The sequence below is a fragment of the Macaca nemestrina genome, chromosome 7 (genome assembly GCF_043159975.1).
Source record: "Macaca nemestrina isolate mMacNem1 chromosome 7, mMacNem.hap1, whole genome shotgun sequence".
NCBI lineage: Eukaryota > Metazoa > Chordata > Mammalia > Primates > Cercopithecidae > Macaca > Macaca nemestrina.
Genome location: NC_092131.1, coordinates 12,448,904 through 12,475,040, shown reverse-complemented (window position 1 = coordinate 12,475,040; position 26,137 = coordinate 12,448,904). Strand labels below are relative to the sequence as shown.

At 45.7% G+C, this 26,137-nt stretch overlaps 1 long non-coding RNA gene across 9 annotated transcripts in view; it reads left to right on the top strand.

Moving 5' to 3' along the window:
- The window catches only part of LOC112424181 (uncharacterized), a 44,402-nt gene that overhangs the window by 10,328 nt on the left and 7,937 nt on the right, over window positions 1-26,137 (top strand). For 7 of the 9 annotated variants that reach the window (XR_011625583.1, XR_011625585.1, XR_011625588.1 and 4 more), the window contains 3 exons: window positions 15,030-15,140; window positions 16,331-16,525; window positions 18,365-18,660. This is a non-coding gene — a long non-coding RNA (uncharacterized lncRNA). The remainder of the gene's footprint in view (window positions 1-15,029; window positions 15,141-16,330; window positions 16,526-18,364; window positions 18,661-26,137) is intronic. The other 2 variants (XR_011625582.1, XR_011625586.1) reach the window with 2 other exon arrangements.

Sequence of the window (26,137 nt, the reverse complement as noted above, 5' to 3'; positions counted from 1 at the left end):
CTTCGTCTGTGTTTGAGTCTCCATCTCATGCAGCTAGCTTATCATAGATCAGTACATTCACATTATTTATATGATCGTTTACAAAAACAACAGCCCGGGTTCAAATCCCGGCTCCACCACTTCCTCCCTGTGAGGCCCTGGGGATGCAACACATCCACTTGGTACCTCTTGTAAAATGAAGGTGGCAGTGACTTTTATTATTTATTTATTTATTTTTAGACAGAGTCTCACTCTGTCACTCCGGCTGGAGTACCGTGGTATGATCTCAGCTCACTGCAACCTCCACCTCCCAAGTTCAAGTGATTCTCATGTCTCAGCCTCCTGAGTAGCTGGGATCACAGGCATGTGCTACCACACCCGGCTAATTTTTTGTATTTTTAGTAGCAACAGGGTTTCGCCATGTTGGCTAGGCTGGTCTCGAACTCCTGTCCTTAAGCAATCTGCTCGCCTCAGCCTCCCAAAGTGCTGGGATTACAGGCATGAGCCACCACGCCCAGATAGCAGTGATTTTTCATGAAGTAATACATACATGATGTCGAGAATTTCCTGGCACAGAGTAGGCACGCAGCAAGGACCATGCACTGTCCTTGGGGGCATCTGACCAGACCCTGCAGGACAGTGTCACTCCCAGGCAAGTGCAAGCGTTTTCTGAAGGCAACATCGCTAGTGAAGGCAGGACCCTGGAGAGGGCAGGATCCCCGGTGAAGGCAGGTCCTGAGGTTTCCAGTGAACTCAGTGCCTTCTATTCAGTGGGCAGCTGCTGGCCCAGATGGAGCCGGGGGGATTCTTGAGCTTGGTCCACAAAGAGAGGAGGATACTGCATGATATTGGGAGCCAACCACATTTTTTTTTGTACCGCTCATTTCACCAATGAAAAGGCACTGGCAACATCTCCTATGCTGATTAGCCACAGCCTCCGGTGCCAATTTAGCAAAGCCATGATTGACCAGATCCGAGGCTCACTGCCCTGTGGAGCTGCTTCCTAATTATGTTACTTCAAGCACCCGTCCCCAGGATGTACCTACCAGCACCCGTCCCCAGGATGTACCTACCGGCACACTCATGTACATCAAGCAGTGTAGACGGAGGTGCAGTTCTGAAGATAGTCACCGATATGTGGCAAATACCTATTGTGAGATCCATCACCTGCTGGGTGGGTCTGCTCCCTCTACCACTCCCCTCCCTCCTGCGCCTGGATTGAGGAACAGGCCCCTCGCTAATTAGTCTAATCCCCTTCAGTTGGTCACAAGCCCTGTGGAGGTGGGAAGGAGGCAGGGCTGGGAAGGCAGTGAGGAAGGACAGGATGAGACTGCAGGGACAGCAGGAGACTCAGTCTGGAGTTCAGGCTGCCCTAATTTGCTGCGTGGCCTTGGAAGCCGCTTCCCCTTTTGAGAATGGGCTCATCTCTTTTCTAAAGAAGACATTCCGTGGGAGAGATGGTGCCATGGAGGTGTCACCTGGAGGCTGCAGGCCTGCCCTAGGGCCCAGTCATTCTGGAAGAAGACCTTGCGGGCTAGGAGATGGCAGGCTCTGCCTCTGGCCTTTTGGCTGCCTTCTGTCTGCCACTGCCCAGAGGTCAGAATCCTGGGTGCTCTGGCACGGGCATCCACTCTCACCAAGACAGAGAGGATGGAGCCCCTTCCTTCAGGGCCTTGAGGCCTCACCACAGGCATTGCAGTCTGGGGACTATTGAACCAGACTGACTCTGGTCCTAGAGGGTGACCGTGGACATCCAGCCTCCCTGAACCTGAGTTCTCATCAATGGGATGGAAAGATCGATATGCCTGTCCTAGATTTCTCAAAGGGCCGGTGCGGAACTCAGTTGAGAGGCGCATGTGCAGGACAGCTTGGGCAGCAATAGGCGGGGGTGTGGGGAGCTGCCTGAGCCAGGCAGATGCTCAGGAGGAAGGGGTCGAGGGGAAGCTGTTGGGAGTGGAGAGAGACCCTTGAGATGCACATGGAAGGAACCCAGGGCTGAGCCAGCAGAGGAAAGAGGGTGGGAGGGTAGCCAGGTGGAAGGGCAGGAGGAGCCAAGATATGGAGGCTAAAAGCAGCACAGTGGGCTTGGGGGATGCTCAGGGCACACGCTACCCAGAGAGGTTCCAGTTAGTCCTCTGCCTAAGAAGTGACCCCATTGTTCCAGGACTCCTTCCCTCCTTTTGTCCTGCCCTCTTTCCTCCCTTCCTCCCTATTTCTCCCTCTGCCCTCCCTGTCTTCTTTTTCTTTTTTTTTTCCTTCTCTCCTTCCTGCTTCCTTCACCAGTAGTTACTGGTACCCACTATGTAGCAGCCACTGTGCTTGGCGCGGACGGACACACATCAGCCCCCGCCCGCATGGTGGAACAGGGATATGGGAGAGAAAGACAACAAACCACTCAGTGTACAAATAGTCAACTACAGTGGGTAAGTGCCCTGGAGAGAAACTTCAGGGAGTGGTGAGAATATCTAACAGGGAAACTGTTCTCTGTTTGGGGTGTGGGTGGGGCAGGGTGGTAGACTGTTTCCAAAGACATGGCCTCAGTAACTCCTCTCGGCCAAGGTAGGGTTCCTTTCTTCACCTCTTGATTCTGAGCTTGGCCATGACTTGCTCTGGCCAATGGACATTAGCAAACATGGCAGAGGCAGAGGCTTAAAAAGTGCTCGTGCATTCAGACTTTTGCCCTCTTTTGTGGCACTTGGAACTCTGAGACATTGATGGGACATTGATGGGAGGAACCCAAGCTAGCCTCCTCGAGAGGCCACACGGAGGAGAACCAAGCTGCCCCTAGCAACAGGACACTAACCGGCACACACATGAGGCCATCCTAGATTATCTAGCCCAGCCAATGCAGAGGCGTGAGTCCGTGTCTTCCTCCCTGACAGCATCAGTGAATCTTAGGGAAAGAGCACTGGCAGAAGCTCTGTAGCCGAGAGGGTTGGGCCTCCACTCAAACATCCAGCTTCTCTTTGTTTTCACAACTTGCAACGTTGCATGCACTGAAGTTTGCTTGGTTGCTGAAAATGCACACAGTCATGAAATCACTCGCTATGGTACATCATGTCGGTGGAATTTGTGGTTAAGGGAGGGATCGTCGTCTTCCCAGAGGCTTTAGATGGGCTTTAGCTCCAGAAAAATCTGTAACCCCTGCCTTCACCTGACCCACAGCCACAGCCCTGTACAAATGGACAGGTTCTGCTTGCCCTGGGATCTCTCTGCTGGGAGGATCCTGGGCCCTGTGAAGTGATGGAGGTCAGCACTCAGTAGCAAAGGCTGGCTCCTCCCACACACCAGTGCCTGATTTGGGGAGGAAGGGAATGCAGACCTTCTGAGAAAGGGTGACCTTTGCAGCTAGGCCATGTGGCCAGACTTTGGTAACACCTCTCTATTAAAATTGATGTTCCTCCTAATCAGCAGTGATGGGGAGATTGTTTCTTAAATGCTGCTAAATGCAGTGCCGGGTACCAGGCGAGAAGGCAGGGGTCTCGCTAATTCTCCTCCGTGATGTTCTCCAGCCGGAAAGGAATTCTGGCAGCCCCTACCTGTGAGAAGGGCTTGTTTCCCGAGGTGGGTTGACAAGCATCTGGAAACTAAGATTCTCTGCACATTGCCTGTAATTTCCCTTTGATTTTATATGTCCTCCAGCCCTCAGAACCATTCTTCTTATTATTATTATTTTTATTTTTAAGAAAAGCAAAGATTAAATCCTCATACCTCTCTGGCAGAGTGGAGGTGACCACATTCCAGCATCTGGTGCCCTGTTTGCCCCAAACATGACTTCAAGTGAATCCACATAATACTCTTCCAGAGGGAAAGCAGAACCATCTTCAGGGCTTAGGGAGCAAGAAACACAGCGAGGAGTTCCACAGGAGGCCCACGCGGAGGGATGCGGCACCCCCGGTGGACTCTAGGGGACGCTCACTTGGAACGTGCATCACCCAGAACTGTGTCTGCCACCATGACTTCAGAGCAGCACAGACCTGAGGTGGATCCAGCAATGCCCACAACTGTCCAACAATTTGATTTTTCCAAGGCTCAGTTTCCATGTGGAAAATGGACTGGCTCTGAGTATTAAATGAGAATGAATGTCCATATGTCTCACTCCTTTCTTCATGAAAGGAAGACACCTCTGGGACTCAGACAAACATCCAATAGCATCTAGTCTTTATTCAGTCCTAACTGCATGACAATACAACTAGTGTAACAGTCATCAACATAAGGGATGCTCTCAGTATCGCTCGATGCCCTGTGCGCTATCACTAACAACAACTGCTGTTCAATAGCCACGGTGTGCATCAAATCTACACCACTCCTGCAAGGTATCACTGTCTCCATTTCACAGATGAGAAAACTGAGCCCCCAGAAGGAGAAAGTGTAGATGTGTTGGTATTTTCCTGCCCAACGTTGATTCCCATTCCTTCTGATCATGGTACCCTGACCTCTTTTGGGGGAATTGCCTCTTCCCTGTGATGGGCTGACTGGTGGGATTATCAGTCAAGGTGCCCACCTCCTTTAGCTATCCCCGTCTCTCTCAGTCTCTGGAGTTTCTGTTTCAAGCATAAGGACAGAAGCATTAGAAATGACTGAAGTTGATTTACCCCAGGAGGGGCGTGGGGTCGTGTCCTGAGAAGATGCTCTTGTGGGACCCTGCTTCTTGGACTCCTTGGATCCCAGCCCCAACCCCACCCCCCAGACAGCCTTATTCTGCCTTCAGAGTCTGGTCCTTTGCTTTCCTTTAAATTCCGAGACCCTCTTGGGCCTGCCCTTTCCCATGTAGGTTACAGCCAGATTGGTTTCTGTTGCTTGCATCCCTCAAACTCTGCCTGACACAAGAAGTGACTCCTCCAGGGTCATCCAGCCCAAGAGTGACATAGTCAGAGGAAGCCCTCTGTCACCAGGCTCCCAAGCCAGTGCTCTCTCCATCATGCCATGTGGCTGGCCTTGAGGTGGTCCTGACTTAGGGAGAGCTTTCTGAGATGGGGGCGGGAAAGCAGATTACCATCAAAGACCTGGTGATGGAAAGACACATGGCATGGCCTCATGGTCATGGAGCCCACATGGAGGCCAACGTGCTGGAGGAGAGCTTTGAAGGCATCCATGGAAGCAGATGACGGGAGCCTGAAAGCCATGTGTGGCCACACACCTGCTTCTGACATAATTAATGAGACACCTTTATTGTTCCTGTCAGTGAGCTTCTTTGCTATCCAAGCCCTCAGTTCATCATATATTTTTTAAAGCAAAAATGGAGGCCTTCCTGAAATAGGCTTCCTCATTTTGCTGCAGTACCGACCTTCTGTGAGGGTGAGTTGACACCATCTCAGGACGATGCACTAGACCCCCAGTGATTGATGGCACGAGAGACAGCAGTGTTTACTTTTTTTTTTTTACTGACACCTTGAAAAGTAAGGGCCCCTGTCAGACTACTGAGCAAGTAGTTAGCCTTGGAACTTTACTAACGGCAACCATAATTTCATGACTTATTTCACCGTGCCATCTTGTGTGATTCTAGTTTGTATGATTTCCTCACTTTTCAGAGGTGGAATCTGAGCCTCAGAGGCTAAGTAACTTGTTTAAGGTCACACAGCTTGTAAGCAGAGACAGAGATAAGATCCCTGAGGTTACTGAAGTTATTGAAGGAATAACTTGCTCCTTTGCCATGCCCTCCCCTCCTCCCTGGTACCTGCCAGAATCCTCATCTGCACCCTGGATTGCTCTGGGAGTCACTGGCTGCCCATCTTCCTTGGGACCGGCTCCTCTAGGTTGCTGCCAGGACAGGGCAGTGAGTGGGGCTTCAAACACCAGCAGGGCCCTTCAGCTTGGCTCAGGGTCCTGCCTCCTGCCAACGTGCCTTTGCTTTGTTCTCATGCCCAAAGTGAGAGCTGTCCTTGGCACACTGTTTACAGCTGTGCCTCTCTGGTCAAGATCCAGGAGTAGAGGGTTGATGCCCATCCCTACCATGGCACAGCTTCAGCTAATGTGAGCCAGAGCTCATGAGCCCACGACTCCTCTCCCTGCCGGTCTCTAGAGATCATGAGTCCATGGCTCTTCTCTCCGCTGGACTCTGGAGCTTGTAAGCCTCTGGCTCTTCTCCCTGCTGATCTCTGGAGCCCATGAGCCCATGGCCCTCCTCCCGGCTGGTCTGTGCTCTCCTCCCTGCTGACCTCTGGAGCCCATGAGCCCACGATTCTTCTCCCTGCTGGTCTCTGGAGCCCATGAGCCCATGGCCCTCCTCCCTGCTGGTCTCTGCTCTTCTCTCTGCTGATCTCTGCTCTTCTCTCTGCTGATCTCTGCTCTTCTCCCTTCTGGTCCCTGGAGCTCATGAGCCCATGGCTCTTCTCCTTGCTGGTCTCTAGAGTTCATGAGCCCACAGCCCTCCTCCCTGCTGGTCTCCTGAGCCCATAAGCCCACAGCTCTTCTCCCTGCTGGTCTCTGCTCTTCTCCTTTTTGCTGGAGCTCTTTTTCCCTGGAGCTCATGAGCCCATGGCTTTTCTCCCTGCTGGTCGCTAGAGCCCCCTTTCTCTCCCCACATGTCTCTCCAGGACGCCTCTTTCTATTTGTCCAGAGAATATTCCAAGACTCGCCTTTGCTTGTCTCTGGGACAGCAATCCATACAGAAGTCTGAGTCGTGGTAGGTGCAAACCTGTGGAATTCTCTTTGCCCCCCCCACCAACCCTGCTGTGGCCACTTTCACACCCTCTGTCAGAATGTGCCTCTCCAGCAGCGTAGGGCAGCCAGGCAACCCTTAATGGTAATAGCTGTAACTGCAGCCAATTTCCAATAATTGGTGGCCTTTGCCAGGGAATTCCTGCCTGTCGCAGTAACTCCTTCTTGCTGCCTTTGATCTCTACCAGTCTCTGTGAGACACAAAATACTGTTGTCATCTTCAATTACTCCAAGGGACAGAGTGGCCTTGACCTTGCCACCGACGTCCCCAGCCCACGGGGTAGTGGCAGCCATGAGGGAGGCTGGGTCGTGGACAAGGGGAGTCCCCAGGCCCATTTGTGGGGCTGGTGCTTCTGGAAACCCCACTGCTGCTATGTGTGAAGATGGGCCCTCCAGCTGAGGGTGTGGAGAGCGTGCTGGCAGATACTAAGAAGCACAGGCTGTGCGGGTTGCCGTATGCCTCCTTTGTGCCCGGCACACCTCTTCGCTGATCCTCTCAGCAACTCCTCTGTCAGGACATGTTATTATCTCCATTGTACGAAGGAGGAAACTGAGGCTCAGAGGCAGTCACACGGCAGGTGAAAGGCATGGCCAGTGCGTGGCGGGGGCAGTTCAGCCCCGGGTGCTGAGCTCAGGTTCAGAGCTTCTTCCATGTTGCACAGCTCCCCAGGTCTGTGGTTGAGACGCACACTCCACCTTCCCTACAGGCTCTGAGTTCCTTGAGGACAGAAACTGGGTGTCCTTCAGATCCACCCCCTCCCAGGGCTGCTAGTACATGGCTGGGTGTGGTGTTAATGCTCAGCCGACCCTTGTCAAGCCCAGGGATCAGTTCCTTGGTCCTCTTCTTTTATCAGATACACTTACTCCTTGGTTATCTCATCTTAGCTCGGGGCTTTATTTCCCCACCTATACACTGATAACTCCCACCTTTACATCTTCCCATAGCCAACTGCCAGTGTGATATCTAGCAGGTGTCTCAAATTCAACTTGTCCCAAGCTGGCCTCCTTATTTTCTCTCCAAAACCAGCTCTTCTACAATTTTCCTGATCTTCGTGTTTGGATTCTGTAACTTTGCAGTTACTCTGGCTAAAATCTGTGGGGTCATTCTCGTCTCCTTCATTTCTCGGGTATCCTACCTTCAATCCACCAGGACATCTTGTCAGTTTAACCTAAAAAAATCTATAATCCAACTAGTTCTTCCTGCCTTCACTGCCACCATCAGCTCTCACTGGGATCACTGCCATGGCTTCCTGACCTGTCTGCCTACATCCATCCCTGCTCCCCTGCTGTGGTTACGCTCAGCCCAGCATCTGGATGCATCCTGTTAACCACTAAGGTGATGATGCTTCTCTGCCTCAGCCCTCCTGTGACCCCTCCTCTCTCCCATGGGGAGACTCACTGAGGCCACTGACGTAGTGCCTGTCATTCATGAAAGGGAACTGCTACGGTGAGTGGAATAATAAAGGTCATAGCATGGTCATGGAAACACGGGGCAGAGGGGATTCATTCCAACCAGAGGAAGGAGAGGGCTTCCAGAAGGAGGCGTCATTGGTGCTAAGCTTTGAACCCTGAGTCTATCTATTATGTTGTCTAGAGACGTGGAGATAGTAGTGCCTGTAACGCTGCACACTGGCGAGGTGTCCACCGAGGGCTGATTCCAGCAGACAGTCTGCCGCAGCTCTCTGTGCTTCTGTGTCCAGCACTGGGCACGTTCTCCAGGTTGCCCAGGGCTCAGCATCCTCATTGCAGAAGCAGATATTCCAGCGGGCTCAACAGCGAGCAACTGTGCACACGAGAAAGCCCCTTGAGAGTGGCACAAGGGCTGTTACCATTATTATTTATTTAATATAATATAACAATAAATTCCTGCACCTGCTTCTTTCTCATCCATTGGTGTGAGCTCAAAGGATGCAGATTTTTTTTTTAAACAGAGTTTTGCTCTAATTGCCCAAGCTGGAGTGCAGTGGTGCTATCTTGGCTCACTACAACCTCTGCCTCCCAGGTTCAAGCAATTCTCTTGCCTCAGCCTCCTGAGTAGCTGGGATTACAGGCACACGCCACCACGTCTGGCTAATTTTTTGTATTTTTAGTAGAAACGGGTTTCACCATGTTAGCTAGGCTGGTCTTGAACTCCTGACCTCAGGTGATCTGCCTGCCTTGGCATCCCAAATTGCTGGGATTACAGATGTGAGCCACAGTGCCTGGCCAGATCATGTTTAATATTAGCCAGAACTAAGGAAGGTCCCCATTCAACTGCCAAAAGTCCAGACCAGCGGAGTTGAGCTTCACTCCTCCTCCACTTTCTGGGATCTGGTCCCATGCGTGCTACATGGACGATCTCACTTCTTTTTCATGTAGTCCTGCAAGGTAGGTACTACCGTCACCACTTTACAGACTGGGTAGTGAAGCCACCTTCTCAGAGCGCCACAGCCAGTGAAGGGCAGAGCCAAGACAGGAACCAGATCTATCTGTCACCAGAAGTGCTGTGCTCTTAGCCACTACACTGAGCTACAGCCTGGGAGACGTACAGAGCCACGGGGAATGGATCTTTCTTTCTAGGCTGATCCACGAACTACCTCTCAGTTTCTAGGCAGGTGAGTGCCGACCTGCAGTGCTTGCTCCGTGGGCTTGTCCTGCCTTGCCCCCACGCAGTGCAGGTTGAGGTGCACTGGGCACACACCCAGAGACCTTTGTACCGCAGTTTGAAAAGTTATTTAACGAGAAACTTTTTGTACTTCTCTTGTCCTCTTGCCAGAGGCTTCTGTATACATAACTCTGCAAACTGCTGTGCTATTTGCTCACGGAAGTCAAGCTGATTTTTAGTCTCTCTTCCTTCTATGTAGATCCCTCTAAATAGTTCTATGGCCGTTTCCTTTTTTATAATTATATATCTTTATAACTATGTCTTCCTTTATTTATAGGTGTATGTAGGTGCTATTCTTTCTCCTTTATTTAAGCATTTCAGCAGGAGGCCAGGATCTGAAGCCAAAAAATGAGAATTATCTGGGTCTTTTTGTTTTTTTGTTTTTTAATTTGTATGGGTACATAGTAGGTATATATGTTTGTGGAGTACATAAGATATATGGATACAGAGAATTGCCTGTTTATTCATCTAAGACCTAGAAAATAATTCACAGAGAGCAGGTCAGGTTCAATGTGAAGCTTCCACAAAGTCAAATTCCTGATGCAGAAACATGTGGGAAGAATCAAAGTTCTGGCCCTGAGCCTCATCAGCTCTGAGCCTTCACCCTCCTCCCCTCCTGTGCAGGGGGTGGAAACCACGTGGGCTTTGGCATCAGAAGGACGGGGACTAAAATTCCAGCTCTGCCAGTGTCCTTGGGCATGTTCCTAAACTGCCCTGATGATGTTTACCTGGCAAGATCTTGGGAGGATTGGTGTCATAAAGCTCACAAAGGTCCTAGCACAGAGGCCAACACACAGATGGTGCTCAACTCTCTTTGTGGTCTGTGTCTTGAATCCCACAATTTTAGGTGTGTGGGCAGAGCTGGACAAAGGCACAATGCCATGCTGATCTGGCCAGTCTGTTTCCTGCCTGGGGCATGTTCTCTTGCAGCAAGGCCCTGGAGAGGACTCCAGGAAGAGACACACTGAGAAAGTGAGCTTTTATGGACCACACTAGCTCACACCCAATTATTATCATGATGAAGTGGTTTTCCCAAGGGATGGTATGAAAGATTGTAGATTTTGCAGGTTCTATGCTTTGGTTTTTTTTCCTTCCACCAACTTAATGATGGGTCACTTTGCCAGTGACCTGTCATTCACCAGCCCCACCTTGGTAAACAGGGGCAGGATGTGACTTTTGAGTCAGTTTCTCCACATGCTGGAAACATTGTGAGCGGGGATGAGGGAGAGGGCACAGATTGGTTTGTTCAATCAACAAATATTTATTGAGCTCCTGATAAGAGGCAGACACTGTGTTAGCACCAGGGATGTGGAAATGAACAGGTGCCTGCCCTCATGGAGTTTACATTCTCTTATGGAGGCTGCATAAGCAAATAAAATGTCAGGTAGCAGTAAGTGCTATGAAGACATGTAAGGCAGGGCAGGAGGATGGAGAGAAATGAAGGGAAGAGGTGGTGCTGTTTTAGATAGAGTGGTTAGGAAGGGGCTCTCTGAAGAAGTGACATTTGAACAAGGACTTGAATGAGGATGTTACCTATGTGAGGAAGAGCAAATGTAAAGACACTGAGGTGGTGTATTAGTCAGCTATTGCTACAATGATGCTGCATAACAAACATCCTATGACTCAGTGGCTGAAAACAACAATTATTTGTTCTTGATGATGCTTCTTCACATCAGCTAGTGAGTGGTTGATGTAGGATGGGCTCAGCTGAGCTTGGCTGCAAGCTGCATATCTGTGTCTCTCATCCTCTTTGGATCAGCGGGCTAGGGAGGGTGTGTTCTCAGGCTGGTGGCAGCAAAGGGATAGGACAAACAGAAAGAAGTGATTCACTTTAGGGCCTCACTTGGAACCGACACACTGTAAGTCTACTCATATTTTACTGACCAAGACATAGCACAAGGCCAAGCTTAACATCCGTGGAGCTGAGAAGTATACTGTACCTCTAGTAGTAGGAATGGCAAGGTTATATGGCAGAGGGCATGGACAGAGAGATGGGTGAAGAATTGGGAACATCAGTGCTGTCTGCTACAGGTGGGAACTAGCTTTGTGGGCTGAAGCATCGGCAACAAGGTCAGGATGGCCAATGTGGAGTGAAAGAGGCGGAGAAGGGAGAAGATGAGGTCAGGACCTGGATGGCAGCCACTTCATAAATGTCCTTGATAAGAATTTGGACTTACTCTAAGTGTAATGGGAAGCCACTGGAGGCTGGTTTTTTTCCTTTGGTTTTAATTGGCATATATCACATACTATAAAGCACACAAATATTAGTTAAATATACAGCTCAATGATAAGTTTTTAGAAAGTGAAAAGTTAGTTTTGACTTTTTTTTTAGCTTTATATAAATGGAATTAAACCGTACATATTCCTTTGTGTCTGTTTTCTTTTGATCAACTCTGTGTCTGTGAGATTCATCGATGTCCTTACCTGGAGCAGCTATATCCTCTCCTGTCACTGTATGGTATTCATTATATGACTATATCTCGATTTATTGATCTTTTCTATTGTTGATGGACGTTTGAGGAGTAGTTGCCAGTTTTGGGCTATGAAGAATAATCCTGCTAAGAATATTTTGTTTGTGTTTTCTGCTGCATAGATATAAACACTTCTGTTTGGTATATATGGAGGAGTGTGTATGTACCTGTTCATAGGGTATATGTACGGTCAGCTTTAGTAAATATGGCCAATAAATGTCATTATATATATTAATATAGAAAACAATATATTAATATATTACATAATACATAACAATATATATTACCGTGTGTTATATAGGTGCATAAAAATATAAAACAAGTTTCTTCTCCTACTGTATGGCTTACCTTTTGACTCTTAAAAGTGTCATTTAGTGGAGGCAGGGCATGGTGGCTCACACCTGTAATCCCAGCACTTTGGGAGGCTGAGGTAGGAGGATTGCTTGAGGCTAGGAATTCGAGACCAGCCCTGGCAACATAGCAAGACCCTGTCTCTACAAAAGAAGTTGAAAATTAACTAGGTGTGGTGCTATGCAATTATAGTCCCAGCTACTTGGAAGCTGAGGTGTGAGGAATAACTTGAGCTTGGGAGTTTGAGGCTGCACTGGGCTCTGATCACACCACTGCACTGTAGCCCGAGTGAGACCCTGTCTCAAAAAAAAAAAAAAAAAGTGTCATTCAGTGGATAGAGGTTCTTGGTTTTAATGTAATTAAATTTCTCAACTTTTCCTTTATGGCTAAGGCCTTTTGTATTCAGTTAAATAAATCTTTACCTATACAAAGATCATAAATATAATTTCCTATGTTTTCTCTAGAAACTTTATTATTTTATTTTCAACATTTAAGGACTTGTATAGAGAATGTTTAATGAACCAATACAGATCAATAAGAAAAGCAATGGAGAGTTGTTGGTCAAAGGCACAAAGTTTCAGATAGAATGAGTTTTGAGATCTATTGTATAGCAGAGTGACTATAGCCAATAATAATGTGTGTGTGTGTATATATATATATATTTTTTTTCTTTTTTTTCTTTTTTTAGATGGAGTCTTGCTCTGTCACCCAGGCTGGAGGGCAGTGGCGCAATCTCGCCTCACTGCAAGCTCCGCCTCCCGGGTTCATGTCATTCTCCTGCCTCAGCATTCCGAGTAGCTGAGACTACAGGCGCCCACCACCACGCCCGGCTAATTTGTTGTATTTTTAGTAGAGACGGGGTTTCACCGTGTTAGCCAGGATGGTCTCGATCTCTGGACCCTGTGATCCGCCCATCTCGGCCTCCCAAAGTGCTGGGATTACAGGCATGAGCCACCGCACCAGGCCAATGATGTATATTTTAAAATAACTAAGAAAGTGAATGTCCAATGTCTCACTACAAAAAATAGTAAGTGAGGTGTTATATATGCTGATTAACTTAATTTATGTATTCCCCATTGTATATACATACATTGCATCCCATAAAAAATATACAATTAGGCTGGGCATGGTGACTCACACCTATAATCCCAGCACTTTGGGAGGCCAAGGTGGGCGGATCACCTGAGGTCAGGAGTTTAAGACCAGCCTGACCAACATAGAGAAGCCCTGTCTTTACTAAAAATACAAAATTAGCCAGGTATGGTGGCACATGCCTGTAGTCCCAACTACTTGGGAGGCTAAGGCAGGAGAATTGCTTGAACCTGAGAGGCAAAGGTTGCAGTGAGCCAAGATCATGCCATTGCACTCCAGCCTGGGCAACAAGAGCAAAACTCTGTATCAAAAAAAAAAAGTATATATATATATATATATATACATAATTAATATTTGTCAGTTAAAAATAATATTAATAAAACATTTTTAAAGAAAAAGACAAACCAATTTTTTAAATGAGTAAAATTATTGAATAGGATCTTCACAAAAGGGGACATTCAAATGACCAATAAGCACACAAAATGTGTGCAACATCATTAGTTATCAAAGAAGTATACATTCAAGTTTTATGAGATTTCACTTCACATCCACCAAAATGACTAAAATTAAACAAAACATAGAAAATACCAAGTGTTACGAGGATGTGCAGCATATTAAATACAACCACTTTTGAAAACTTTGTGGTTTCCACTAAAGTTGAACATACATAGACCCTATTAGTATACACATCAGATGGGCCTAGGTTGAGGGTTACCCTACAGAATAGTTGAGAACATGAAAGATAGGGAAAGAATAAGAATAAGGATTCATTCCAGATTGAAGGGGATAAAGAGAAACAACAATGAAATGCAATTTGATGTTTCTCATAACAACACTCTCATTACAGTTTTGTTTATTCTTTTACAAACTTATTTTTTTCTTGCTTTATTGCATTGGCTAGAACATCATCTGAGAGTGTTAAGCAAAAGAGTGGAATAATATAACTTGTTATTTTTAAAGATCACTCTGGCTGATGCATGGAAAACAAATGGGACAGGTTGTGGCAGCAAGGAGGTGTTAGGAGAGTCTTGCAATAATCCAAGACAAAGGTAATCATGATGGGGATCAGGGTGGAAACAGGAAGGAGGGAAGTAATCAGATTCCAGAGATATTCTGAAGATATTGACAGCAACTGCTAGTAGGAGAGGGAGAACAAAAATGCAATAATGACCATACAAGGTTTTTGGCCTGACCATCTGGATGATCAGTGACATCATCTATTGAGATGGGTGAGGCCAGCGGACTGGGACAGGTTTAAGTATGGTGAGGTAAGCAGTAGCAATCATGAGTTCAAAATTTGAGACATCCAAGAGGAGGCAAGTGTCAAATAGGCAGTTGGCATTGTCAATCTGAAGCTTAGAAGAGAAGACAGAGCTGGAGATACTTTAGAGTTATCAGCGTATAAATGGTGTTTAATGCCTTAAGAATGGACAAGGTCACTAAGGGAGTGATTGTAGGAAGAGAAGAGGAGAGGACAAGAGAGGAAAGGAGAGAATGATTGGGGAAGAGAAGAGAATGGGAAGGGAGAGGAGGAGACATCTGGAATGAGCAGCTAGCTAAGGAGAAAAGCCAGGGAAATGTGGTGGTCCAGAAAGCAAGCGAAGGAAGTGTTTCAAGATGGATGCCGCCAAGAAGCATTTAACATGGTTAATCACTATTAACTATGAAGGATAAGAATTGACCATTGAATTTGCAAAAGGAACGTGTGAAGACTGTTGACTAAAAGTGAGACTGGGTAAATGAATTTCCTTCATAAACAGTCTGAGGCAGGGGATGTACAGTGTCTGATGGAGGGCTTGTAATCACAGTTACTGTTGCTCCACTGGGAACAGGTCCTTTGCACCTCTGGAGTTACAGAAATGGCAGCCCAGCAAAGAGTGAAGGAACAGCCATCACCACTCAAAACATGGTCACTGTGGCCTCAGAACCTTGGGATTTGCCAGGTACTTGATACTTTGCTGCGAAGACCTAACATGAACCACACTCTTGCTACTATTCATCAGTCTCTATTTCCAGGTGAATGGGGTAGAAAAATATAGATAAATTTTTATGCAGAGAAAATCCCATCATCATTTCAGCCATCAAGGCCCCCTTAAAACTGCTCAGCAGAGGTGGTAACTTAGGGCAGGATTCACTGAGGAGGATTTCATTCTTTTCCTAGCATATTGATGATGGATTGATTTTTTAATTGGTAGTTTTTTGATGCATCCATCCATTCATTCACTAGTAACTCATTCATTCAATAATCCTTGCACACTAGGGCTATGGAAATGCATAAGCCATGGTTTGAAGTCGTGTGTGTGTGTGTGTGTGTGTGTGTGTGTGTGTATGTGGGGGTGAGGAGGTATGACAGCAGCAGGTTGAAGACCTTGCAGTGAGTAGGATTAGTGCCCAGGATAGAGGCAGAGGACATGCTACAGCAAGCGCCAGAATAAGAGAGGGGTCAGCTTCATCTGGGGAGGTGGGAACAGCCTGCCAATGTGGCCATGGCTTGACTGGAGCTTGGAGAAAAAGCCTAAGTGTTCCAGCCTAAATGTTCCAGTGGGATGGGCATCCAGGGCAAAAACAGTATAGGCAAAGGCAGGAAATCGAAAACCTTGGGAGACCTTGGAGCATGAAGGCAGAGAGGACTTGAAAGGGCTGAGCCTGGACAGGTATGGATAGTGATGATTAGTAGTAAGAATAGCACTGGCTAGCACTTATTTATTTAGTTGAATAATAACATTTATTGGCCAGGTGCAGTGGCTCACGCCTGTAATCTCAACCCTTTGGGAGGTCAAGGCGGGCAGATAACTGGAGCTCAGGAGTTCAAGACCAGCCTGTGTAACATGGTGAAACCCAATCTCTACAAAAAATAGAAAAATTAGCCTGGCGTGGTGGCGCACACCCGTAGTCCCAGCTACTAGGGAGGCTGAGCTAGGTGGATCACTTGAGCCAGGGAGGCCAAGGCTGCAGTGAGCCGAGGTCGAGCCACTCTACTCCAGCCTGGGTGACAGAACGAGACCATGCTTTTTTAAAAAAATGAAAAATAACATTTATTGAGTGTTTGCTATGTGTTAGTCCCTTTAAGTGGGAAGACTATTCTGTTTTGTAGTGTTTCGCTGGGAATATTTTATTCTTCATTTTTATCAAGGCCCTTAGATAATGACTCAAATGAATGGACTCCTGAACTCTGGAGTGGAGGCTAGACCACAAAGATAGAACTCGCAAAGGAAGTGGCTGAAGACTGCTTTTGTGACTTTTGTCTGCTCATCCACCGCAGGACAGACACAAAGGACAAGCTCAGGGATTGGAGGATTCCTAAGTGAAGTGGTCTGTATGCTGAACTGTGAGTGGCCCCTCCCAGCTCCACCTCCCCACCTCCAACCCCACCTCCAATCAGGGATGCATGGGTATTGCTTTTCTCTCATCCAAGCTGGTTAGGGGGCTTTGAGGAGGCCTCAGAGAGTGTGATACCTGTTTTCCCCAGCTTCAGAGACACTGGGCTGTGGTTTAACTCACCCTTGAAAAATCCCAAGGCCTTTACGAGGCTGCATGAAGTGGCTTTGGCAACAGAGCAGGGCAGCACAGCTGTGCTCCTGTTGACAAGGGGCAGATGATGCTGACAAGGGGCAGATGAGTTCTCAGGAGCCAAGATGCTGTCTGGCCCTTAGGTCCCTACGTCAAGCCCTGTCTAAGGGAGTGAAGAAGCTTTAATTCTGAATGAAGTTAGGAGTGTTGGCCGCTACCTCAAATGAATGTAATATTTGCTAAAATGTGATCAGGAGACCACTGTGACCATGGTATTATAATTAGTAATAGCAGTATCTAAGAGTTAGCATGGAAATTCCCCAAGATTTCTTCAAGGAGTAGGAAACAGTCCCCAAGAGCAGGTTGGAGCAAGCACTAGGGTGGAAGGAGAATGGGGGTGTTAAGGTAGGGGAGAATGTTCAGTGCCTGTACCTTATGAGTTCTCCTCATTTGATGCAACAGTTACAGGCCTTCCAGCAATGCTAAAAGGTTGATCCTACTACTATTCCTATTATATAGATAAGCAAACTGAGGCACACAGGTATTGAGAGGTCTTATGGTAGCTCCAGAATTTCAATATAGGCCAGGATGATGGGTCTCCCTTCACGTGGAGAAGGAGATACGAGATTTGTGTTGAAGCCGTTCCCATAACAAGCCAGCTATTTTCCTCCTGGACTGAAGTCTACGGGGAATGGCTTGGGAGGGAGGAGGCTGGCAGAGATAGAGGTGAAGTTAGTTAAGGCACCCTCCCAGGCTGGTTTTGGGGCTCCCAATGGGTGAGACCCAAGGCAGAGAGACCTCTTTAGAGGCAACTGCAACAGTCCTGGGGGGAGTCTGGGTACTTGGACCCTACCCTTGGGATGGAGATGCCAGGAGGAATTCGGGAGAAGTGAAAGGTCAGAAATTTCCCCTGGAGTAGGATTCAGGAAAAAAGAGATTGCAGGAAGACACTCACATTTCTGCTTCCAAAAAGAAGCAACTTGCATGCAGAAGGGGAGAAAAAGCCAAACAATCATGCATCAGGCAGCCTCAGAGAAACAAATGGAGGGGGCATGAGGCATCTAGAAACATGAGCCCTGGAAAATGAGGACTGGGCACCTTTGACATTGGCACAGCCCAGAGAAGCAGAGTCCCTGAGGAGGGTGGAGGCAGGGGCTAGGGAAGACAGCACAAGAGTGGGAAAACCTTGGCCACGAACAGCTCCTCAGCACCCCTCACTGGCCGTGCGTGGGAGACGGGTCATCATTGAACAAGTTGCCTTTCAGCTCCATCTTTGTCTATCTATGTCACCCACGCCAGGAAACACCAATCTAGCCTTTGGACATCCCTTCAGATGCTGACACAGATTTGGAGAGGAAACCAAAGGCCCATCCCTAAAAACTCACCGTCTTCCAAAGGGTGCTTTGGGCTTCTTTCCAACAGAAGTTGCACCCGGCCCCCCAACACCTGCTTGGTCTTGACTCCAGGAAATGACCTGTAGAATCTAGGAGATAGCTCCTATTTGTGTAACATTTTACTGGCCTCACCTGGCTCCAAAGATATTTAATATAAGGCAATATAAGTCCATAAAAGGCAAAAAGCCCCAGCCAAGCCTTCAGCAGCCCCAACAAATGTACTTCATGCACCCGAAGTGAATATCTCTCTTGCCTCACTCTAGACCTGGCCCAGGGTAAAACAAGCAAAATACTCGCCTTGGGTGCAAATTCCCTCCAACTGGAGGAAAATAAGTGAATTCTGCACAGCCCGATGGAGTCAAGGACAAAGATTTGGGCAGTATTTGAGTCTTGGCTGTGCCGATTACCATGGATCCTGGGACAAGTCTCTGCTTCCTTTTGATGGACAGTTTCTGTAAAATGGGCACGTGATTCTTACTTTGAGGTCTCAGAAGATGACTGCGCCAAGATCTGATGAGATGCATGATGGGGCTTTACAAGTCATGAAATGCATATACAGGTAAAGACACAGATATTATTCCAAACCTACAAACAACTCCCTCTCCTCAATATTTTACGGTGCTGCTTGGTGGATGTGAATGGACTCTGCACTGTGTGTGGGTGTGGACTCTGAGCAGGAGCAGGGGGGCGTTCTCGGGCCCCTCGTGGCTGGCCAGCTGTCCTGTCAAAGCAGCTCCTTGTTCCCCAGGGGCCAGGTAAGAGAAGGTGGCTGAATCTGTAAGCCACACTAAGGACACATCTGATGGATGGTGTCATGGAGCACTTATCTTTATTTAAAATTTTGAGGGCTGGGCATGGTGGCTCATGCCGGTAATCTCAAGACTTGGGAGGCTGAGGCAGGAGGATCACAACATAGTGAGACCCCCGTCTCTACAAAAACTTAAAAAAAAAAAAAAAAAAGCTGGTGTGATGGCATGCACCTGTGGTCCCAGCTGCTTGGGAGGCTGAGGTGGGAGAATCACTGGAGTCTCAGCATTTGAAGCTGCAGTGAGCTATAATTGTGCCACCGCACTCCAACTTGGGTGATAGAGCAAGACCCTGTCTCAAAAAAAAAAAAAAAAAAAAAAAAATTTCGTTGACATTTTGCTCATCAGGGATTTTTTGCAGTAATTTTGATTTTCTAAAATATTACTTACCTTAGTTACAGAGTTTCTTGGTGCCCCCTTAAATTTTGCACCCAAGGCGAGTGTCTCACTTGCCTTGCCCTAGACCTGGCCCAGGTTCTATCAGTTACTGAGAGAGATGTGTTAAAATCTCCAACCATGATTGTAGACTTGCCTCTTTCTCCCTTTAATTCTGTTGATTTTTGTTTTACCTGGTTTGAAGCTCTATTATTCCTAAATACACATTAAAGATTTTTTTTAATGAATTTACCCTTTTAACATCAAAAACCTTCCTTGTCTCTGGCAACACACCTTGTCTTGAACTCTACTTTCTCTGACACTATTATATTCACACTCGCTTACTTATCCTTTGTGTCAGATTTTTTTTCCTGTCACTTTAATTTCAGAACTGTTTTCTTCTTTATATTAAAAGCTCTCTCTTGTTAACAGCATAGAGCTAGGTCTTGCTTTGATTCTTAACTTTTTAATCTAGTCTGACAATTGTTGTCCTTTAATTTGGGGGTTTATTTTATATTTACAGTAATTATTGATGTGATTGGATGTAAGTCTCCCATTCCTACTTATCTTCCTTTTCTTCTTTTCTTATTTCTTTATTCTTTCTTTCGGGAAAATTGAGTATTTGTGTGTGTGTGTGTGTGTGTGTGTGTGTGTGTGTGTGTTACAGTTTTACTCTCTTCAGTTATTGCCATTTTGGCTGTATCCATTTTTTTGTTTGTTTGTTTTTTGGGGGTTTTTTTTAGTAGTAATACCTTACCACTAACACTTTGGGTATTACAGTACGCACCCTTAATTTATTTCAATTTACCATAAATTAATACTATACTGCTTCATGTAAACTACAAGAACTACAATGGCATAAATCCATTTATTATTCTCTCGTCCTTTGAGCTTTTATGGTCATATTTTTATTTCTATATAAGTTTTAAATGCTACAATATGTTTTAAATTTTTTCACTTTAAATGCATAGCTTGGCCAGGTGAGGTGACTCACGCCTATAATCTCAGCACATTGGGAGGCTGAGGCAGGAGGATCACTTGAGGTCAGGAGTTTGAGACCCAGCCTGGCCAAAATGATGAAACCCCATCTCTACTAAAAATACAAAAATTAGCTGGGCATGGTGGTGCACACCTGTAGTCCCAGCTACTCAGGAAGTTGAGGCAGGAGAATCACTTCAACCCAGGAGGCAGAGGTTGCAGTGAGCCGAGATCACGCCACTGCACTCCAGCCTGGGCAACAGTGTGAAACACCATCTCAAAAAACAAAACAAAACATACATGCATATCTTTTAAAGAAATTAAGGAAAAAATGTTCATTTATACTTACTCATACATTTAATCACCTAGTCATCTTCTTTCCTTCCTTGAGACTTGTATCCTTTGCCTTTAGCCCAAAGAATTTTTAAAAACATTTCTTGTAGCATGACTCTGCTGGCACTGAATTCTCTTAGCTTTTGTTTTTCTCAAAACATCTTGATTTCCCTGTATTTCTGAAGAAAATGTTTACTGAATATAGAACCCTGGCTTGGTGGTTAGTTTGCTTCAGCATTTTAAAGAACACAGCACCATTCTGTCCTCCGCTGTTTCTACGGAGAAGGCAGCTGTCATTCTTATCGCACCCAGAATTTCATTTATCTTTTAACTTCTGGAGGCTTTTAAGATTTTCTCTTTATTTTTGCTTTTCAGGCATTTGATTATGATGTGGATTTCTTTATGTCGTTGGTGTTTTTTTTTTTTTTTTTCTTCTTGGGTTTGTTGAACTTTGGGAGCCTGTAGATGTTGGAAATTTGAAAAAAAAAATATGGTCATTATTTCTTCCTGTATTTTTTTCCATCTCGTTTCCTCCCTCTTTGGGACCCTGGTTGACATATGCTAACCTGTCAGGTACTGTCCCACTAATTACTGAGATGCTCTTCATTATTTTTTTCAATATTATTTTCTCAGTTCAGATCATTTCATCGTGTGTTTTTTTCAAGGTCATTGCTCATTTCTTCTGCCACGTCTGATCTGCCTTAAGCCCATTCAATAGATGTTACAGATTTATTGATGTATAATTGCCATACAATAAATCACACATATTTAAAATGTAAACTTGGAGGAGTTTTGACATAGGTTTCCGGCCTTACAAAGGGCACCAACCCCAAAAGCTTCCTTGGGCTACTCTGAAAGCCATTCCTCTCTCTCTGCTTTCTGATTGTTTTGCATTTTCTGGAATTTCATGCACCCTTTCTTTTTCTGGCTCTTCCTCCCAGCATGATAGCTACACGCTTCATCCATGTTGTTGCGGGGTGCCGCATGCATCCCTGCTTGACTACGTGCCTGTTTTTATTGTTATATGGATGCACCACCGTTTGTTGATCTGCTCATTGGCTGATGGGCCCCTGGGCTGTTTCTGGTTTCTAGCTATTAAAAATAAAACTCTTGTGAGTATTCATGTATTGATCCTTGTGTGGAAATATGCTTGCATTTCTCCCTTTCCTTCCTTCCTTCCTTTCTTCCTTCCTTCCTTTCTTTCTCTTTCTTTCTCTTTCCTTCTTTCCTTCTTTCCTTCCTTCCTTCCTTCCTTCCTTCCTTCCTTCCTTCCTTTCCTTCCTTCCTTCCTTCCTTCCTTCCTTCCTTCCTTCCTTCCTTCTTTCTTTCTTTCTTTCTTTCTTTCTTTCTTTCTTCTCTTTCCTTCTTTCCTTCCTTCCTTCCTTCCTTCCTTCCTTCCTTCCTTCCTTCCTTCCTTCCTTCCTTCCTTCCTTCCTTTCTTTCTTTCTTTCTTTCTTTCTTTCTTTCTTTCTTTCTTTCTTTCCTTCCTTCTTTCCTTCTTTCCTTCCTTCCTTCCTTCCTTCCTTCCTTCCTTCCTTCCTTCCTTCCTTCCTTCCTTCCTTCCTTTCTTTCTTTCTTTCTTTCTTTCTTTCTTTCTTTCTTTCTTTCTTTCTTTCTTTCTTTCTTTCTTTCTTTCTTTCTTTCTTTCTTCTTTCTTTCTTTCTTTCTTTCTTATCTTCACCCAGGCTGGAGTGCAGTGGCGGGATTTTGGCTCAATGTAAACTCTGCCTTCTGGGTTCCAACAATTCTCCTGCCTCACCCTCCCTAGTAGCTGGGACTACAGGTGTTACCACCATGCCTGGCTAATTTTTGTGTTTTTAGTAGAGGTGCGCTTTCACCATGTTGGCCAGGCTAGTCTTGAACTCCTGACCTCAAGTGATCTGCCTGTCTTAGCCTCCCAAAGTGTCCGGAATACAGGTGTGAGCCACCATGCCCAGCCGTGCTTGCATTTGTTTTGTGTAACTATGTAGGGATGGAATGGCTGGATCATATGTAGGTATGTATTAAGCTTTTATAAAAACCACCAAACTGTGCTTCCAAAGTGGCTGTTCCATTTTACATGCCCACCAGCAGTGCAGGAGACCCTACATTGCTCTACATACTTGGAAATACTTGGTGTGGTCTGTCTTTTTAAAATAATGAAGAGCATTAGAAGTGATAAATGCAATATGTTGGTAAATATAAAATATATGATTTATTTTAGAAAATCCCTTTAATGGCTAGGCAATGTGGCCCATGCCTGTAATCCCAGTGCTTTGGGAGGCTGAGGCGGGAGGATTGCTTCAGGCCAGGAGTTTGAGACCCGCCTGGGCAACATAGCAAGACCTTGTCTCTACAAAAATATAAAAATAATAAAAGTTAGCCAGGTGTGGTGGTGCACACCTCTAGTTCTAGCTATTTGGGAGGCTGAAGTGGGAAGATGGCCTGGGTGTCAGAGTAAGACCCTCTCTCTAAAATAAATAAATAAATAAATAATTCCTTTAAAAGGTAATTGTTAAAAGTAAAACTACTAACAACTAATACATAGAAGTAAAAATATATGATAAATTAGAACAAAGGCCAGGAGAGGAGAAATGGAAGTATACTGTTATAAAGTTTTTATAAAGCACATGACATGTTATAATATCACTTGAAGGTAGACTGTAATAAGGGAAAAATGTGTACTATAACCCTAAAAAGAAAACAGAGAGGGGTAGCCAAGAAGTCCACAAGAGATAAAATAGGATCATAAAAGAATTCTCAGCCAGGCGCAGTGGCTCACGCCTGTAATCCCAGCACTTTGGGAGGCTGAGACAAGCAGATTGCCTGAGGTCAGGAGTTCAAGACCAGCCTGGCCAACATAGTGAAACCCCATCTCTACTAAAAATACAAAAATTGGCTGGGTGTGGTGGTGGGCATCTGTAGTCCTGGCTACTTGGGAGGCTGAGGCAGGAAAATCACTTGGACCCAGGAGGTGAAGGTTGCAATGAAACTAAGATCATGCCATTGTATTCCAGCCTGGGCAACAACAGCGAAACTCCGTTTGAAGAAAAAAAAGAAAGGCCGGGCATGGTGGCTCATGCTTGTAATCCCAGCACTTTGGGAGGCTGAGGCGGGCAGATCACGAGGTCAGGAGTTGGAGACCATTCTGGCTTACACGTGAAACCCTGTCTCTACTAAAAATACAAAAAAATTAGCTGGGCGTGGTGGCAGGTGCCTGTAGTCCCAGCTACTCGGGAGGCTGAGGCAGGAGAATGGCGTGAACCCGGGAGGCAGAACTTGCAGTGAGCCGAGATCGTGCCACTGCACTCCAGCCTGGGCGACAGAGCAAGACTCTGTCTCAAAAAAAAAAAAAGCTCAACCTAAAAGATGGCAGAAAAAGAGGAAAAGGAAACAACAGATGGGACACTATCAACCAATGTGACTTAGTTGATATTTATAAAACACTTCACCCAAGGGCAACAGAATACACACTCCTTTCCAACGCACATGGAATATATACCAAAGTAGGCCACATTCTGGGCTACAAAACAAGTCTTAATAAATGTAAAAGGACCCCAATTTTACAAAATTTTCTCTGTGCTCACAAATTAGACATCAACACCCAAAAGACATCTGGAAAATGACATAATTTTAGAAACAAAATAACATACATCTAAGGAATGCAGTGGCCAAAGCAAAAATCAAAAGTTGCCCGTATCAAAACATCTCATGTACCCCATAAATATATACACCTACTATGTACCCACAAAAGTTAAAAATTAAAAAAAGAAGAAATCAAAAGTAACTCAAAGTGAACGAAAATAAAAACTGACATTATCAGTTCTTGCAAGATGCAGCTGAAGTGGTGCTCAGAGGAAAATTCATAGCATGAATTGCCATTAAAAAAGAGGAAAGGGCCAGGCATAGTGGCTCATGCCTGTAATTCCAGCACTTTGTGAAGCCGAGGCAGGCGGATCATGAGGTCAGGAGATTGAGACCATCCTGGCTAACACAGTGAAACCCCATCTCTACTAAAAATACAAAAAAATTAGCCAGGCATAGTGGCAGGCACCTGTAGTCCCAGCTACTTGGGAGACTGAGGCAGGAGAATGGCATGAGCCCAGGAGGTGGAGCTTGCAGTGAGCCAAGATCACGCCACTGCACTCCAGCCTGGGTGACAGAGAGACTCTGTCTCAAAAAAAAAAGAGGAAAGGACACGAAGCAATGGCCTAGGCTTTTACCTTAGGAAACAAGAAAAGAGAGAGCAAATCCAGTCCAAAGTAAGAAGAAGAAAGGAAATAATAAAATAAAATTAGAAATCAGTGACATTGAAAAGCCAAGAGGAGAGAGAAACAAAGTCAAATACTGTATGTTCTCACTTATAAGTGGGTGCTAAATGATGGGTACATAGGGGCGTCAGAGTGGAATAGTAGACATTGGAGATTACAAAACGTGGGAGGGTGGGATGGGGGTGAGGGATAGAAAATCACCTATTGGGTACAATGTTCACTCTTCAGATGACAGGTATAGGAAAAGCCCAGACTTTACCACTATGCAATGTATGCATGGAAGAAACCTGCACTTGTACCCCCCAAATATATACAAATAAAAAATTAAAAAGGAGAGAATGAAACAAAAGCTTTTTCTTTGAGAAAATCAGTAAAATTATATGGTTTCTTTTTTTTCCCAAGAGTTGTATTCCCACCAGTTCTGAGCTGCATTCCAGCATCTTCAAAAATTTTTTTTTTTAATTTGCTATTCAGAGTTTTTAATGGTTACAATCAGGAGGGTTGGTCCGATTCAAGCCACCCAATCATCTACTGTACCTGGAACCCTGGCTTCCATAGCTACTTGTCTCACTGTTTGTGTGCTTCCTTCTGTAGCCTTCTCTCCTACTTCTTATTTGATGTTTCCCATTGTCTGTGAACCAGGAGATCGAATAATCACACTTGTGAGAATTGTATAACAGCCAAAGTCAGTGGCTCTGGCAGACTCTCTGGTGAATGAGGTCTGTGCGTTTCCATTAAAACACCTCTTTTGTTTACTTCCCAGGAGGCAGTCTGATGTAATGAAATGGAGATGGGCCACAGAGTCTGACTTGACCCAGGTTCAAATCCTGGGTTTGCCACTTAGGAGTATCATGATCTTGGGCAATGCACCTCACCTCTCTGGACTCAGTTTCCTTACCTGTAAAATGGGGTTGCATTGAATCTCAAGATTGCTGTAGGGCTTAAAGGACATAATATATGGAAAGTTCCTAACATCACCCCTGGCACCCCCTGGTGCTCAGCACAAATGACCTTCCCTTCCTTAACCCTTTCCCTCCTGTCCTGGAGAATATCTGTTGACTGATAAGTAACAGTCTCCATCCTCCAGATGAGTAAATCAGGGTGTGTCGAGGTATTAATATATATTTGAGCCAGTTTGCTTTTTAAGTTTTCTTTGTGTGTGTGCTAACAAATTGTAAAGGCATCAAAGATTCTATTCACTATTGCCAACACTTATCCAGTTCTTTGTATTATCCACCTAGGATGAGTGCCTTGAAAGTGTACCAAAAATAGAAGTAGCGAGGTTTTCAGGAGT